Genomic DNA, 17,977 nt, shown 5'->3' on the forward strand with positions numbered 1-17,977 from the left:
GAAGGTCTTTGCCATTTGATTCATGTGTAAACATGCACTAAGTTGTAGATTAATGGGGTCATATATAATTTAAATTATGAATGCCTTAACCTTTGCCTTTTAATTTAGTTCATGGATCTCTTCACCCGAAGAAGTGGCTAATGTGACATCTCCATGAAGTCACAGGGGAAAAGTCAGAAAATAGAACAACAGGTCAGATAAGAGGTTAAGTTAGATGAATTTAGCAGATACGCTTTGGCCATGGTGGTGGTTGTAGCCACGTAGAGCCCGGCCGCCGGGGCATCCAAAGTGCGCTGGCAGGGCTCTGCTGGTCACGATGCCAGGCCAGCAAAGTGCAAGCCCTAGCGCTGTGTGCTCTAGGTGGGGAGCTGGGAGGACGCCCCAGGCGTGCAAGCAACAGCGCTTCACACACCTGAGCCCGGAGGAGAAGGTGCTGCGGAGGTAACTGAAAGACAGAGTAGCAGCTCAGACAGCCAGAGACCGAAAGAAAGCTCGAATGAGTGAGCTGAAACAAGTGGTAGATTTGGGAGAAGAAAACCAGAAACTTTGCCAGAAAACTTAGCTTTTACAAGAGAAAACTCCTGGCCTCGTTTGTAGTTGAAAACCAGAAGTTAAGACAGCTCCTGGGGATGGATGACTGAAGAGGAAGCAGAGACCAGGGGGAATGGGGCCAGGCCGGTGGCTTCCCCTGCTGAGTCCACAGCAGGTGCAGAACCAGTTTTTGCCCCTCCAGAACATTCCCTATGGATTCTCATGGTGTTGACTGTTCAGACTCTGAGTCTGATATCCTATTTGACACTTTCTTCAACTTGGACCCAATCATGTTCCTCAGATGTCTTTTCCCAGAGTCTGCCAGACTGGAGTAGCTCCCAGAAGCGGACTCAGAAGGACCCAATTCCTTACTGACCTCCCCTTGTCCATCCCTGAGGATGTCATCCGCCAAGCTGGAAGCCTTTAATGAACTGACTGCTTTGACCACATATGTACAAAGGATCCAGTCTTAGAGATACCCTCCGAGATAGACAGCCAAGTCAGTGTGGTAGTGAAGATTGAGGAAGTACCTTTCAGTCCCTCAGAAAAAGATCACCCTGAATTCACTGTCTCAGTGCAGGAAGAACTTGTAGAAGATGACTTCATTCTGGGGCTGGATATCTCAGATCCGCTTTCAATCAGCCACTGCCTGAAGCCATCTTCCTGCCTCCTGGATGCTTGTGGTGACTATAGCTATGAGGGTTCCCCTTCTCCCTTGAGTGACAGGTCCTCTCTGAACATTCTTGGGAGGACCCTTCTGCCAGTGAACTCTTTCCCTGGCTGATTAGTGTCTAAAGAGCGATCCAATATTGATGCTCTTTTCTTGACTATTACACAGCCTGGAGGACAGCACAGAGGCCTGTGCTTCATCCAAAAAGCCAAAGCAGAGGGTGTATGATCCTAGATAATTCCTCAAAAGTATTGGTTCAAAACTCATAGGTCACCCCAAGTATTGTCTTTTGATATTCAGAGGTCCAGGGTATGCAGATACACTACTATAATCAGAATTACAGCTTCAGGGTAAAATGTCTGCCTGCAATGCAGGAGACCTGGGTTCAATCCCTGCCTGGGTCAGGAAGATCCCCTGGAGAAGGGAATGGCAACCCACTCTAGTACTCTTGCTGGAAAATCCCATGGACAGAGAAGCCTGGTAGACTTCAGTCCATGGGATCTCAAAGAGTCGGACACGACTGAGCAACCTCACTTTCACTTTCACTTTATCTTAAGGGCAGTAATTTTCCCTGAAGTACTTACACAAGGGTCACTGGACCAGTGTCTTAGATGTGGAATTAATGAACAGCCCTTTATCATTTCTCTTTCCCTTTCTCAGCATTCCAGACTTGCCTCCGATTTTAGGTCCTTTGGTTTGCTTCTGCAAGCAGAACACCTACCAGAGGGGGATCCATTTCCCCCATGTGCAGTTCAAGTAAAGATCAAGAATGTTTTGTAAATTATAGATATTTGTTATATAAATACTTGATGGAATCTTTCCCTGCGAATGTAACTTTTGGAAGGTGTTTCTCTGCTTATTTAAAACTACCTGTGCAATTTAAAAGCACAATGCACAAAAAAAAAAAAAAAAAAGGTGAAACCAACACTATCAGGAGAAATACCTTCCACCTAGGAAAAGTTGTCCCAGAGAATGACATCTGTCAAAAGTTCTGGGACTGGGCACCTGTGTTTTTTGATAACACTCATCTTTGTGCTTTTCCTCTAAAGTTTTTAAATCTTTTTTTTTTTTTTAATTTCTGGAGCCTGTTATGAATCATTTTATAGATCAAAGCAGAAAGGGAAAACGATCAGCAGTTTATCAAATATATTAGAAAATATAGAAATTCTCAAGATATGTATCAGTCTAAAGAGTGTAGGAAATTACTTTTCAAAAGTAAATACTTGCAAGTGAACATTTGACTTCCTAAATCACCAAGAACCAACTTTATTGAATCAGTCGGAGCAGCGTTTCATTATTTTCCTGTTGATCAGAATTTCATTAAGCTTTAATGCTCCATGACTTTGTTTGCTCTGGATTTACATTGCTCAACCATATCCCTTAAACTTAATTAAGTTTATTTGTTCATACTTTGTACACTTTTCTTTGTTCTACAGCAAAAGTAGGTAAAAATCAAGGGACACTCCTTCATCTGTGAAGCTGTCAGCTCATCATAACTTGAATATTGATTTTGGGGGAGGTTGTGACATTCCCTAGGTGAACATGTCAGGTTTGTTGACAGAAAGTTCTCTCCTTAATTGAATATGATGCCTGTACGGGAATTGATGAAGTATGTCAGTGATGTATAAGTTTTCTCTACCACTGGGTGTGCAGTAAAGGGTAATGATATTCCATCGTGTACTGACCAAACTCCACGTGCCTTGTCTTATTACTTCAGTATTTTTTCTACTAAAGACCTCAGAGCAATACAATTATTCATCCAAGAGATGATTATGCATTAAAAAAACTTGAAGCATGAAATATCAGATGGGGATAGTCATAAATGTTTTGCCACATGAGTGATAATTTTAATTTGGTCGCTAAACTTTCAGTGTAGTTTTACTCATCTGTAATATGGGAGTAGTGATCATCCTTCCTATCATTAACTACTTTTCAACAGTGTTGTAAAGATTAATTTATGTTCTTAAATGACTTTTCAAATAAAAAGTGCAGTGTAAATGTTAGTTTCTAAATCATATCCCTTCCTGGCCAGAACTGGTTTTTTCTCTGGTTAACATCTAAAATGCTGCATGAGAAGAAATAAAATTTTAGTTAGCTTTGAAAGAGAGATTACACCTTAAACTTACACAATTTTTACATGCCAATTTTTTCTCAATTTGAAAAAAGGAAGATACACTTCTCAGTACTTTATAAAAATAAACAAAAAGGGGTTTGCTACAATAATTTAACAATTACATTATCTAAATCACTACTTTGTTATTTATGGATTTCGGATACAAAAAAAAAAAAAAATATACCCTGTATACTGATTTTCAGCCTACCAAATCGCATTCTTTGCACTAAGTTATACAAATTTGCTTAAAACCATTTCTTCTGATAATGAATGCAAAAATATTCTGAGGAAACATTTTGTGGAGTCTGGATTTCTCAAGCTTTAATTTGGCTCAAATATACATTCAAGTGATTGGTCACTAAGGCCTCTGGCTATTTCATATCTGGCAAAATTATAAGGTACAGATTCTCATAAATATGAATAAAAATAGAAGAAGTAATTTCTGCCTGTGCTGGTGCCCCTGATTAATCATTAGCATTGCTCTGCAGCTAAGCAACAGGATCGGGTGTTAAGAACCTAAAGCATCCAACAGCCTGATCTCCAAACTCCTTGCATGAGTGAAGGAATGTCTGTTATGTTTCCTAATGTCAGTTAGGTTCATGATATGGAATCTGGTTAGAAATAGGGAAGGGGGCACTTGCCCTGAACTCTGTCTTGAAATGCCCTCCCCACTGAAACCTCTCCTCCTGCATACTCCTGTTCCAGTCTTTAGGTTTAAACTCTGTAATCAGTTCCCCAGGTCATCCATTCCTCAGGAAATTCTACACAGCTTGTCTGTTTTGCTTCTGTGAATATGTCCTCTTAGTCCACTCCTTTTCAGTTTTTTTCTATATCCCACTCCAGCTGAATGAAATTTAAACCCTTTTTCTTGGCATTTAAAGCACACTGTCCACAATACCCTACAGCTGACTCACTGTCTCCACTTACCTGACACAGAGGCATCTGAAACTTAACATCGAAAATAGCAACAGTAAATGCATTCTCCCACCTCCTCTATCTGTTCCCTTTCTACCTAAAGAATGACAACACCAGCCAATGTCATGTCCATAAGTGGTACAGTGGTAAAGAATCTGCCTGCCAATGCAAGAGATGCAAGAGTTGAGGGCTGGTTCCCTGGATGGGGAGGATCCCCTGGAGGAGGAAATGACAACCCACTCCCAGTAATCTTGCTTGGAAATCCCACGAATAGAGGAGCCTGGCAGCTACAGTCCATGGGGTCACAAAGAGTCAGATATGACAAGCCCAGACACATGCAAGATCTTTACTGAGAACATAACTTGAGCCTTCCTAAACATTAATTTGTTGAATAAATTTTTATTGGGTGTGCACTATGTATACCAGCCAGTATGTGAAGCATTGAGCAGAACACAAACAGGCTCTGCTCTCAGGTAGCTTACTGTCTAATGGGACAGATACATGAAATGAGGACGTGGCTAGACCCAAGGACATCAGTGGAATTCTGTGACAGCATTTAAGACTGTGTCACCTGGATGAAATTTCCTGAGGGATTGATGACCTGGGGAAGTGATGACTGAGCTTACGTCTAAAGACTGAGAAGAGCGTATGAAAGGGAAGGTCAGTGGGGAGGGCATTTCAAGACAGAGAAAGTTCAAGTGCCCTCTTCCCCATTTCTAATCAGATGCCAAAAAATGAACCTCCAGACTAATCCTTTCTCTTAACTATCAGATTTAGTCATTCTCAATTTCCACTAACACTGCTTTCACTTACTTCTATTATTTTATCAACTCCCTAATATACAGGTGTTATGGACTGAATGTCTGCGACCCCAAAATCCATATGTTGAAACCCTACCCACCCCCAGTGCAATAGTATTAGGAGTTGGGGCCTTTGAGAGATAATTAGGATTAGATGAGATCATGAGGGTGAAGTGGGATCACTGTCCCTATGAAACTTACAGGACAGTTTGCTTCCTATCGCCACTCTCATCCAGGAGAGGATCCAACAGGAAGTCAGCACTCTGAAACCTTGAAAAAGATTCTCACCAAAATTCAATCTGGCCAATCACCCTGATCTCAGACTTCCAGACTCCAGAACTGTAAGAATCGTCTAAGCTACCTGGTCTATGGTACTCACTAACACAGCAGGCTACCAACATTTACATATTCTCAAAATTTCTTACAAAACCTCTCTAGAATCTCTTCTCAAAATCCAGTCAAGTCCTCTTAGATTTAACTTTCTCCTTTCATTTTCCCTCTGCAAATTTTCTTGTCTTCTGCCTTAAATTCTCTTTACTTTTATGGTGGAAATCTCGATAGCCTTTCAAGCTTCCAAACGTCTTCAGCTGTTCTTGTTTTGTTCTTGCTTTGTTTTGTTTTAGTGTGAGATGCACAGAATTCTTTGTGGAGATAATAGAAAAGGAAAAGGAAGGATGCATTTCAAATATCTTTCACTAAATTTCTTCCTCCTTCAAATGAAGAGGATATAATTATATATTTGGTAGTTATATTTCTAACGCTGGCTCAAATTTAGTTTCCTACCTTTTCCTATGTATCATGAGTTAGAAAAATATTAATTGTAATTTAGAAAAAGCTTACCAGTTTTATTGTATGACAGATAGTGAAAAGAAGTTTTATCAAAGCAATATATTCAGTTGAATATATTTTTGGTATGGTAGACCTAAGGAGAGAATCCAGACCTTAGGAATGAATTACTCTGAGAAAATGGACAGGATTTTGCTTTGTAACCATTAAATTCTGCCCTGGACCCCAACGTCCATTCCCAATTTACTATGTTAATATTCTGACTCCTTTTTTTTTTTTTGAAAAGTCATTTTTAGTTTTTGGTCAGTCAGTGAAGATTCATGACATGTTGGAAACAACATGTATTTCTCCCTAGTGCTTACAGATGTTACAGATACGTGGTAATCAGCAGCATCCTGACATTTAGCTAGAAATATAAAAAAAATAAGCAATCAGAATGTATACATTTTATAGCCCATTTTATTAATACCTGCATACTTCCCAGATGGCACTAATGGTAAAGAACATGCCTCCCAAAGAAGCAGAGGTAAGAGACACACAGGTTCAATTCCTGAGTCAGGAAGATACCCTGGAAGAAAACATGGCAAACTACTCCAATATTCGTGCCTTGAGAATCCCATGGACAGAGGAGCCTGGTGACTTTACAGTCCATAGGGTCTCAAAGAGCTGGACATGACTGAAGCAACTTAGCCCACATGTACTATCACTTAATTTTCCAATAATCCAGTGGGATGATTTAGTATTTATATTTAACAAGAGAAAATTAAAATTCAGGGAAATAATACATTTCACTACAACACACATGATCAGTGGAAGAATTAGGATGAGAACTGACATCTCGTGTTGAGATACTCTACGTTTACTAGGCTCTGATGTTGAGTTCCGTTCCGTCGCTCAGTCGTGTCCAACTATTTGTGACCCCGTGGGCTGTAGCCTACCAGGCTTCTCCGTCCATGGGATTCTCCAGGCAAGAGTATTGGAGTGGGTTACCGTTTCCTTCTCCAGGGGATCTTCCCGACCCAGGGATCGAACCTGGGTCTCCCGCATTGGAGGCAGACGCTTTAGCCTCTGAGCCACCAAGGATGGTGAGTTACTCTATGTTTACTCAAAATTGGCTTTGTGGGTCATACATAGCTTCTAATTGGTTAGAAGCTAACCAATTTTATTCACCCTTCCAATTATCCTACTTACTGACCATCACTTCCTATCTTTCTGAATTAAGACCTCTAAGTCATCCAATTCCAACAATTGGTCCACTAGCATCAGGATCTCATCAGTAACATTTATCTCTGTCCAGTAAACCTTTTTATTCCCACTTCCCTAGTTAACTTAACAAACCTAGTTAAATTCCATATTCATCATTATAACCAGTATTTTAGACCTAGAAGTCTATAAAAGTCCACCAAAATTTATTTTACCCTTCTGTAGTGATAAATGTGTAGCTGAAAAGCCAGTATCCAGCCAAGAGTTACTTTCACAGGCATACTGAAAGTATGATTAGTTCTATCTAATTGAACGTGAGTGGATGTGATGTGTGCTACTACCATAATGGTTTTTTAAATTGGTCTTCCTTTTCTAGATTTTCTACAAAAATCTTTTGAATCAAGGCCTTTGGGAATAGAAAAGTCACAAAAGGGAACGATGGGTCCCTGAATCACCAAATGGAAGAAAGATGCCTACCAACCTGATATGTATGTGAGAAATAAGCATTTATTTTGTGTTGATCCATTACATTCTGAATCTATATTTACAGCAATTTACACTACCCTAACTAATACACATATGACTTCCTTACCCATCTCTCTGAGACATACTGATTTGGCTGGTTCAGTCTACCTCTCCACTTACTCATTACTAGAACTGAGGAATTGAGCAGATCTCAAGGAAGAAACAAAATTAAAAAAAAAAAAAAAACACCCACACACCACATTACCATATATCTCTTTACATTTGTAAAATCAAATACCAAGTGAGTTCTTAATTTTGCAGCTAGTCCAAAATATTATTGCAATTTTCTGGTACATTTTCTGGTACATTTTCCTACTTAAACTTTATTATCAGCTTCTAAGACCACTTCCTTTTTTCTAACTTTCACCTCATAATCTTTTATCTTATTTCACTGGGAAAATGAAGCCATTGGCAAATCTTCTACATATTCCCATCTCCAAATCTATCAGCCTACTTACATTTGTGCCTAAGATTTTCTCCCTGCCTTTCTTTTTAGGGGGAAATCTTTTATTTTCCCACCTAAGCCAACTCTCCAACTCAGCCAGACCCCTCTCTGACTCAAGGTTACTCGTGGATCATAGGTCATATTATTCTCTTTCTACCTGAGAGAGTATATATTATATAAGTATATATTAGATAAGTATATATATGTATATGAAGAAGTGTGAAGGGTTAGCCCCCCAGTCATGCCTGACTCTTTGCAACCCCAGGACGGTAGCCTGCCAGGTTCCTCTGTCCATGGAATTCTCCAGACGAGAACACTGGAGTGGATAGCCATCCCTATCTCCAGGAGATCTTCCTGACCCAGGGATTGTACCTGGGTCTCCCACATTGCAGGAAATTTCTATACTGTCTGAATCAATATATTATACATAAAATAATACTTCTTTGTGTATAATATTCAGCTCAGTTCAGTTCAGTTGCTCAGTCGTGTCCAACTCTCCACGACTCCATGAATCACAGCAAGCCAGGCCTCCCTGTCCATCACCAACTCCCGGAGTTCACTCAAACTCATGTCCACAGAGTCGGTGATGCCATCCAGCCATCTCATTTTCTGTCGTCCCCTAAATAAGTACATATAATAAATGTTGTCTTACATATACTTTTGTAATATATACACTTATTATACACATAAATATATAATACTATGTATACTACTTGTTTATACTATGTAATACTATGTATTATATATTTATTAACATAATATAGACGACAGAGGATGAGATGGCTGGATGGCATCACCAACTCGATGGATATGGGTTTGGGTAGACTCCAGGAGTTGGTAATGGACAGTGAGGCCTGGCATGCTGCGATTCATGGGGTCGCAAAGAGTCGGACATGACTGAGCGAATGAAATGAACTGAACTGAACTGAACTGATATTAAATATATTCATGAATTACTTCACATCTTAAAAATGAACCCCCTTTATCCTTCATTCTCTTTCATTTTCTTCTTTAATCTTCTCTTTTATACTAAAATGCTTCCTGTTCTAGTCTTTTCATTCTTTCTTGCTGCTGCTAAGTCACTTCAGTCGTATCCGACTCTGTGTGACCCCATAGATGGAAGCCCACCAGGCTGCCCTGTCCCTGGGATTCTCCAGGCAAGAACACCGGAGTGGGTTGCCATTTCCTTCTCCAATGTGTGAAAGTGAAAAGTGAAAGTGAAGTCGCTCAGTCGTGTCCGACCCTTAGAGACCCCACAGACTGCAGCCTACCAGGCTCCTCCATCCATGGGATTTTCTAGGCAAGAGTACTGGAGTGGCTTGCCATTGCCTTCTCCGCATTCTTTCTTGAACCTACACTAATTAAGATTTTTATCTCTAACTTCTAGAATTGTTGTTACCAGAGTCTCTAATGACATCCCCAATGGCTAAATCCAATGGTCAATTTTTACCCACTTCTCCTTTAATCTAGCATCTATATTTAATCATTCCAATATTTTTTAAGTGCTTTTTTATCATCCGATTTCTGGGACACCATGTTCCTCTATCATGTTTCCTTTATCTCACTGGCTGCTGCTTCTTATTTTCCTTTCCTGTACCCTAATCACTATTCTGATTTCTAAATATTTGATTAGGGTTAGTTTTTAGACATCTTCTCTATCCATACTAGGTTCTTAGGTGATCTTATGCAGTCCTATAACTAAATCACCAATTCAATAAATAGAAATACTCAAATTTCCATCTCCAAATAAGATCTGTCTCCAAAAATTCTGCTTCCAGTTCAGCATTTTCTCTTTAATATAAAATGTGAATGTAAACCTCATTATATTATAATGATATAAATCTCATTGTAAATCTCAAGTTTAGCATAGGCACAATGCAATTCAATCTTGATGCTTTTGAACTGTGGTGCTGGAGAAGATCTTGAGAGTACCTTGGACTGTAAGAAGATCCAACCTGTCCATTCTAAAGGAGATCGATCCTAGGTGTTCATTGGAAGGACTGATGCTAAAGCTGAAACTCCAATACTTTGGCCACCTCATGCGAAGAGTTGACTCAATGGAAAAGACTCTGATGCTGGGAAGGATTGGGGGCGGGAGGAGAAGGGGACAACAGAGAATGAGATGGCTGGATGGCATCACCAACTCGATGGACATGAGTCTGAGTGAACTCCAGGAGTTGGAGATGGACAGGGAGGCTTGGAGTGCTGTGATTCATGGGGTCGCAAAGAGTCAGTCACGACTGAGCGACTGAACTGAACTGAATTGAACTGAACCCCTCCTTCAGTCTTCCCCCTTCCCAGTATATGGCAACATTTTGTATCAAATTGTCAAGGCAAAATTCTTCTCTTTTTGTCACATCCAATTGTATTATACATTTCCCCTTGTATCAGAAAATATTATTAGCTTTACCTTAAAATATATGCAAAACAGAACACTTCTCATCACCTCCACTTGCCGCCACCCAAGACAATATCATCTTTCCCCTGGTGTGTTGCTCCCTTTATGCTACAAATTATATGTCAAAACACAAATCAAACCATATTTTTTCCTTACAACTCTCTAGTGGCTTTCCAATTCATAATAAAAGCTTAATTCTTTAAAAATTCTGTGTGATCTAGCTCCCACTACCACTATGACATTGCTGCATATCCCACTCGTTCTCAACAATTTAACTTTAGTCTTTTGTGTTAGTCTAGTCTAGTCTTTTGTGTTATTGTGTTATCCAACATGGTTAGGCACATTGCCATGACTGGGACTTTATACTCACTGTTTTTTCCTCCTAGAATTCCTTTCCAGGATACTTATGTGAGCTGCTCTCCAATTTCCTACAAGTATCGATAAAGTGTAAGTTCTCAAAGATACTGTGACTATCCCATAAAGAGAACTCTCTTCACCTGCTTTTACCTTGTGCTTCTTTGTTTTTTTTTTAATTTAATAACACTATTGTCACATAACATTTATTTCTTTCATTTCTATTCTCCCCACACTACTTTATAAGCCTCATGTCAGCAAGGACTCTGAAAACTCTCCTTATAATTTTCAAACCCTTGAACAAATGTCTTAAAGGAAATTCAAAATAAAGACTTATCTATCAAATGAATTAATAATCCTCCAAACACTTTATGAACACATTAGAAATAATATGAATAACTGTGAGTGAGGAATATTGAATTTATCAAGGGAGCTTTGTCAAAATTCATCCAAATTGCTGTCTTTCTCCAATTACACTTAAATATTATATCATAGTCTTTGAGTGGAGGAAAATTCTGACAAAATTCTCCTGATGATTCTGATTTAAAAATCTCTCCCCCAGATTTCTGACACTCTTGGGCTTCTACTAGCTCCAAATGGCATAATTGTCTTCAAATAGCTTCACAGGCACCCACAAACTATTTTTGACAGTTCGTAAGACAGGCTGAGTTATGAGATCACAGTTAGTGTGATAGTTCCAAGTAAGTGCTTGATAAGTTATAACTCATCTGGGAGCATGTAGGTAAATGATGGATAGACTCCAAATGCCTAGGAAGCTGCTGCACAGTAAACTGTGGAAAACAGAAAGGTCACAACGAACCCTCAGCATCCCGAAAGCTCCAATGTAGACCAGGAAGTGAATTTGAGAATGTGGATCTATGTAAACACACCTACAATAGCAGTTATAATTCTATATAAGATACTCAGGTGAACAATAAGTATAATTTCATTTTTATCTCTAAATTTAGCCTCAATATGAAGCCCAATTTCACCACTTAGCAGAAATTGATCTCATTCTATTTTTTGATGTTCTGCATTCTCTTCTTTGAAACTGATTCTGAAATCTGGAGTCTTTTTATAATGGCATGGCATGGAACAGAGATAGAATTTGATTTATCAATTTAATTTCTTACATTTATTCAATGTCATCTTTCAATGATGGCATTCACTGAGTTGCATCTTTCTGTATGACCACCTCTCAGCTTTTTAGGTCTTTCAGTTCTTTAATCAATATGGTAAACAGGCAACATTTTTCTGTTTTAGTAAAAATTTTAGAGGGTTGTATACAACTCTTTCCCACACCTGCTCCCCTGTTATTCTTAAACAAATAGAGTTTGTCAAGTACAGAACGTCTAATGCTGTAGTCTACTCAGATACACTATGTTCCACAAAATTCTTGCCACTCTTGGATGCATGAGACTTATTTTGCTGTCCCTGTACTTTTCTGGAAATTCCTTGAAGCTATCTAAAATTCTATCTCCTTAAGTATATCACAAAATTATATATCTTTGGGGACCCTACTCTCTGCTCTTACTTCCAAAAACCTTTCAGGATTTACAAAATTTTCCCTGTTTCATCTACAACTCTTTCCCAACTCCCAGACCAGAAACCTTTACAAATCTCAGAGACAGAAATTCTTGCTTGAAAGTCATCATTTTTACTGGGTTCCCCCAATATATGTTGTATTTGCTGGAATACGTTCTATTTCTCCTTAATCTTTCCAATTTCACTATTTTCTAAAAAAGTCCATGCTTATCTTCCTTGAGACAGTAAGTACTATTATAAAATGTTCAAAGAGAGTGGATTGGAGAAGGTGGCAAATGGTAAAAGAAAATATAAGGAATAAAAGCAAGGAATAGATACAATGTTTTTAAAACTTCAGTTCAGTTCAGTTCAGTTCAGTCGCTCAGTCGTGTCCGACTCTCCGCGACCCCATGAATCACAGCACGCCAGGCCTCCCTGTCCATCACCAACTCCCGGAGTACACTCAAACTCATGTCCACAGAGTCGGTGATGCCATCCAGCCATCTCATTCTCCGTCGTCCCCTTCTCCTCCCGCCCCCAACCTTTCCCAGCATCAGAGTCTTTTCCAGTGAGTCAACTCGTCGCATGAGGTGGCCAAAGTATTGCAGTTTCAGCTTTAGCATCAGTCCCTCCAATGAACATCCAGGATTGATCTCCTTTAGAATGGACTCGTTGGATCTCCTTGCAGTATAAGGGACTCTAGACAGAAAGTAGAATGGTGGTAATCAAGGCCTGAGGGGAACGGGAAATGAGAAATCGATGTTTAATGGTATAGAATTTCAGTTTTGCAACGTTATGGAGATGGATAATAGTGATGGCTGCAAAGCATTATGTAAGTAGTTAATATCACTGAAGTGTACACTTAATGCTAAAGATGTGTGTTTGCATATTTAAGTTTGAATAAAAATGTTAGCAAGAGGTGGACCTGAGAAAGGGAGGGATGTCAAATACACATTAGCAAGAACAAATGAAACAAAACTGCACAGTGCAAAATACTTGACTGTGACCCCCAAATTGCTGTTCACAGCCCCTTCTAAGTAGTTATGGAGCTTTGTCACTTCATCCCCAGGGTTCCTTCCCTTCCTCGAACCCCTACTTCTGATTTTCAGTTACACTTAGGATATCAATGACATCAAAACCTAAGGAGTTATTCTTCCTTAGATGTTGCACAACTTGGGTCAGTGTCCAAAAGTTAAGGTAGAAAGTTGTAGCCACGGATATGCTACATCCGTGGTTGGGAAAGCGAGGGAAGGTTGAGGATCTGAGCCTGCCCTCTTCCCCTATCACCATGGATTACATTGTAGTCCTTAGGCCTGCTTGTTAAGTTAGGTATGGGTACACACTAAGATAGAAGTGGAAAAAAAATGTTAATATGGTCAGAAGTGGGAAAAAAATTGTTAAGATGGTGAATTTTCTGTTATATGAATTTTACCATAATTTTAAAAATGGAGAAAATGGATTACTTTGTAACATAGATGAGTATGGAACATTTGTCAGTGATATGGTTTCTTGATACCCCACAATCTCCCTAAATATTACCTCTTTATACAACCAGTGCCCTCCTTGACACCCCACCCCATACATATATCCAGTCAGGCATCTCCATGCTACCTTTAACACTGAATTCTTAAAATAATAATAATAATAATTCCATACTAGTGTGAACATGGATATCAATAGCCTCATTTTCCTTAGTAAAGAAACAATTTATATACCTATGACTGGTTTGGGTTGATGTATGGCAGAAACCATCACAATATTGTAAAGTAATTATCCTCCAATTAGAAAAAAAAGAGGAACAAGAGTGGTAGTGAGACCTACTGACATGTTTTGGCTGTAGATTGACCTTATGCTGCTGCAGGTTATAGTATGCAGACTGTATCAGCTATGTGAACACTAAGTAAACGGGCTTATATTACCCCTCAAGAGTAACACTGGCTGTGAATCCAATTGCTTACATGGCTCTGTGGTTTTCTTGTGTTGAATGCATAGATTTATTACTACCCTGTGCCTTTTATGGGATTCCCAGGTAAAGAATCCACCTGTAATACAGAAGACCTCAGTTTTATTACAGGGTCAGGAAGATCCCCTGGAGAAGGGATAGACTACCCATTAACAGTGTTCTTGGGCTTCCCTGGTGGCTCAGCTGGTAAAGAATCCGCCTGCAATGTGGGAGACCCAAGTTTGATCCCTGGGTTGGGAAGATCCTCTGGAGAAGGAAACAGTTACCCACTTCAGTATTCTGGCCTGGAGAATCCCAAGGACTGTAGAGTCCATGGGGTCACAAAAAGTCGGAAACTGAGTGATTTCACTTGCATGACTTTTATGACCAAAGCTTTATAAAAAACTGTAATAAAAATAAGCTCTGCTAATAGCAGCTGTTCTGGAAGAGGGCATGGCAACCCACTACAGTATTCTTGCCTGGAGAATCCCCATGGACAGAGAAGCCTATCAGGCTACGGTCCATGTGGTCACAACAGTTGAACACAACTGAACGACTAAGCACAGCACAGCACAATAGCAGCTTTAATATTAAACTAAAAGCTAGTTTGCAATGAATAAAGCATTAAGATGTCTGATCAGGCGTTTGCCTGTCTTGCCTTTCCCACCTTTCTCTGATAATAATAGTCTCTTCGAATAGGAGAGTATAATGGACTGCCATATGCCAGTAAATATTAAATGTCAAAGGAATAAAAATCAGATAAGAATAAAACATTCTGAATATTAGCCTAGATTTTAAATTCTAAGCCCTCAACAAATTTGACAGAAAGGCTATATCTTTAACTACTCATTTTACCTGTTTTTATGTGAGAAGGTCTTCCATCTTTTATGAACTCTCCCACCATACCTTACCCATCACCACCACACAAACACACCCACACACACAAACACATGTACACACACAAACATATACATGAGCAGGAAAAACACACTTGAAGAAAGAAGCTGAGCTTTGTGGAAAACAGAAAAAGCAGAAGACATTTTGAAAGGGGAGCAAAGAAGAAAAGAAAGTCTGGCCAATCTCTAATATTGGTGATTATGAGAGAAATATTTAAGCAAAAAAGCAGAGGTGTGGGATTTTTCAAGTAATTTAGAAAGGAAACAAAAAATAGCAATGAGTTTAAAAAAAAAAACCCAAGAGGTAATTGTTCTGATTTTCATGCTATGATTTAAATTTAGCTTTTAAATTTTTCCTGTTCTAACAGTTTTGACATTTAAGAAAATAAAGAACTTTTACAAAGTTGGATATTTCCTGTTGCATTTAAGGCACTCTGTGTGTTCAGTAAATGTCATAATGCCATTAAGTCGCCTTCACAGACATGCAATTTTATCCTCTTACTGCGGGCTTTTAATGCAGTGAGTGCTTCAGGGAGTACAAGGTAGAGCCTGGAGGCCTGACAAGGAGTTTTCAATTCTTTACAGTTGGGCTTGAATTTTAATATTGTGTCATTAAGAAAATGACTCTCAATTAGTGTGATATTTACTCTCTCTTATTTTGTTTTTACAAGACCCATCTTTCAAATATTCCCATTTGTAAAATATATCCTTTTAGTTAGGGAAGTGTTTAAAAATTAATACCTGAAAAATAGCATTTTACCGCATTGCTTTCTTTATATGACATAACCAAGTGTGTTGCTAGGCAACTAGCTATGAGTTTCGGAAAACTGCATACTTTATAATAGATTACTTTAGAAGCACTTTTTCAAAACAAATAGAATGGAGTTATCTAAAAGCAACCTTTGAAATTCTATATAGAAAATGTTTTTTTAAAAAACTCAACATCTCCAAAAGTGAGGAAGAGATGCTCCTGTCATATAGGTACTAAAGTTTTCCATTTCACAGAGAGAGAGACAGAGGAGAAAGAGAGAGCTTAAACCTGTTTACAAGCATTCAAACTGCTAATGGAAAAGTTAATTATAAATTATTCTTTATATTCAATTTTTATTCAAACATTGCTTTGATTAGGAAAAACATAATCATTTAGAAAAACTAAACTAAAAAAGAGAATAGATTTTAAATATAAAGCCCTGCTTTATATATAGATGTATGTATATATAAATAAATATATATGTATATATAAATATACATATATCTATATATAAATCTAGAGTCCTGCATCTGTCTACTGATTTCCCAACTTATATACAGAAATGATTATCAAACTTTAAAGAAACTATTTTATGTGACTAGCACTAGTCAGTAATTATTTAATGTGGTATGGAAAAGATTACTGCATTGAGTAGAAGTTCAGAATACTTAACATCTAAAGTTGATTCCAAACAAATTTTTATGACTCTATAGAGTGTTGTATTCTTTAACATATATCTTAAATGATAAAGATACATGTTAACAATAGAAATTCTTGGAAATATAGAAACACATAAAAGAAAAAGATTTATCACTACTAGTATTAAAACCTGAAAAAGAAAGTCATTAATATTTTAACAAACATTTTACTAGATATTTTTCTTCTATATGTATTGCTTTAATATAGATTATTCATTTTTGTTTTTACTGTTAAGTTGATAATCTATATATCATATATATATGAGTTACATTTTATGTATACAATGTATCTCATACATATGTGCTTATAGTTTACCTTTCCAGTTAATATTATATTGTGACCATTTTTTCATACATAACTGCTTTGAAATACGTAATTGCATAAGTGAGTGACAGCACACAATATGGTTGTAGCAAAATTTATTTTTTCATTTTACTATAACTGGGATCTTTCACCAATTTTTCATTATTATAAATAATGCTGCATTGAATGCCCTTATTCATAAATCATGATTGACATCTGTTGATTTCCTTAGGGTAGGTGACTGGAAGTGAATTTACTGAGTCAAAGGATACACATTATTTTAAAATTGTAGATACATTTTTCTTGTTATTTTTCAGTAAGCAAGAAACAAGCTACTTTCTAAAAAGAAAAAACCAGGTATGGATAAGGATGGATAATACAACCTCATTGACATTGGCTATTAACTAGCTTACACATTATGTCAATTTGAGGAGGAGGAGTCTTTACATTTTGTGGTTTTATTGAAATTGAATATAAGGTTTCTTATGCCCCATTTTGATTTCTTTCTTTCTGTAAATTCGGGTCCTTTGTCTACTTTTCAATGAAAACGTTCATGCTTTTGTTTTTTAATTTTATAAGATTTCAGTCCGCATTTGTTGGGATGCGGACTCTTTCCAGAGTTCTCTTTCCAGAGAACTAGGATTAATTTGTACACTTCAGTGTAATTAGGTGGAAGTTTCAGGATGTCAAAAAAGTCCAATCTAAGATTTTTATATCTTCCAGCAGTGATGGTTAGCTGTTGGAGGCTATCTAGCCAAGATTATTTTTAAGGAATTATGCCTCTTTGGTTCTAATTGTTGTCTTTAGGGCTTCTGGTAGAAACATTCTCATCCCCCAGTTTTGCCAGTTGGATGCTGACTATAATGAAGTTCTAAGCAATGGCAGAGCCATACAATAGAAAGTTCCAGTGCTTGTGTCACCAAGTGGAGGAGTGCCTCTAACCAACAAATAGCACTGTTCTTAGATTGTTGCTTGTGTAAGAAATAAGCTTCTAGAGCTTTGTGTCTTAATAGATGTTTAGCTTTGTTTTAGCAGCTCTGCCCTTTTCAAAAGTGCATTGATAATTTGTTCCCTGAGGAACTTACATTTCCCATCTTCAGCTCTCTGCAAAGGTACATCCCA

At 38.1% G+C, this 17,977-nt stretch overlaps 1 pseudogene; it reads left to right on the forward strand.

The window, feature by feature from the left end:
• Nucleotides 1-240: 240 nt before the first annotated feature.
• LOC129562158 (uncharacterized) lies at nt 241-1,326 on the forward strand (annotated as a pseudogene).
• Nucleotides 1,327-17,977: the final 16,651 nt, after the last annotated feature.

This window comes from Moschus berezovskii, chromosome 5 (genome assembly GCF_049115385.1).
Source record: "Moschus berezovskii isolate FMDL1 chromosome 5, NW_MosBer_1.0, whole genome shotgun sequence".
NCBI lineage: Eukaryota > Metazoa > Chordata > Mammalia > Artiodactyla > Moschidae > Moschus > Moschus berezovskii.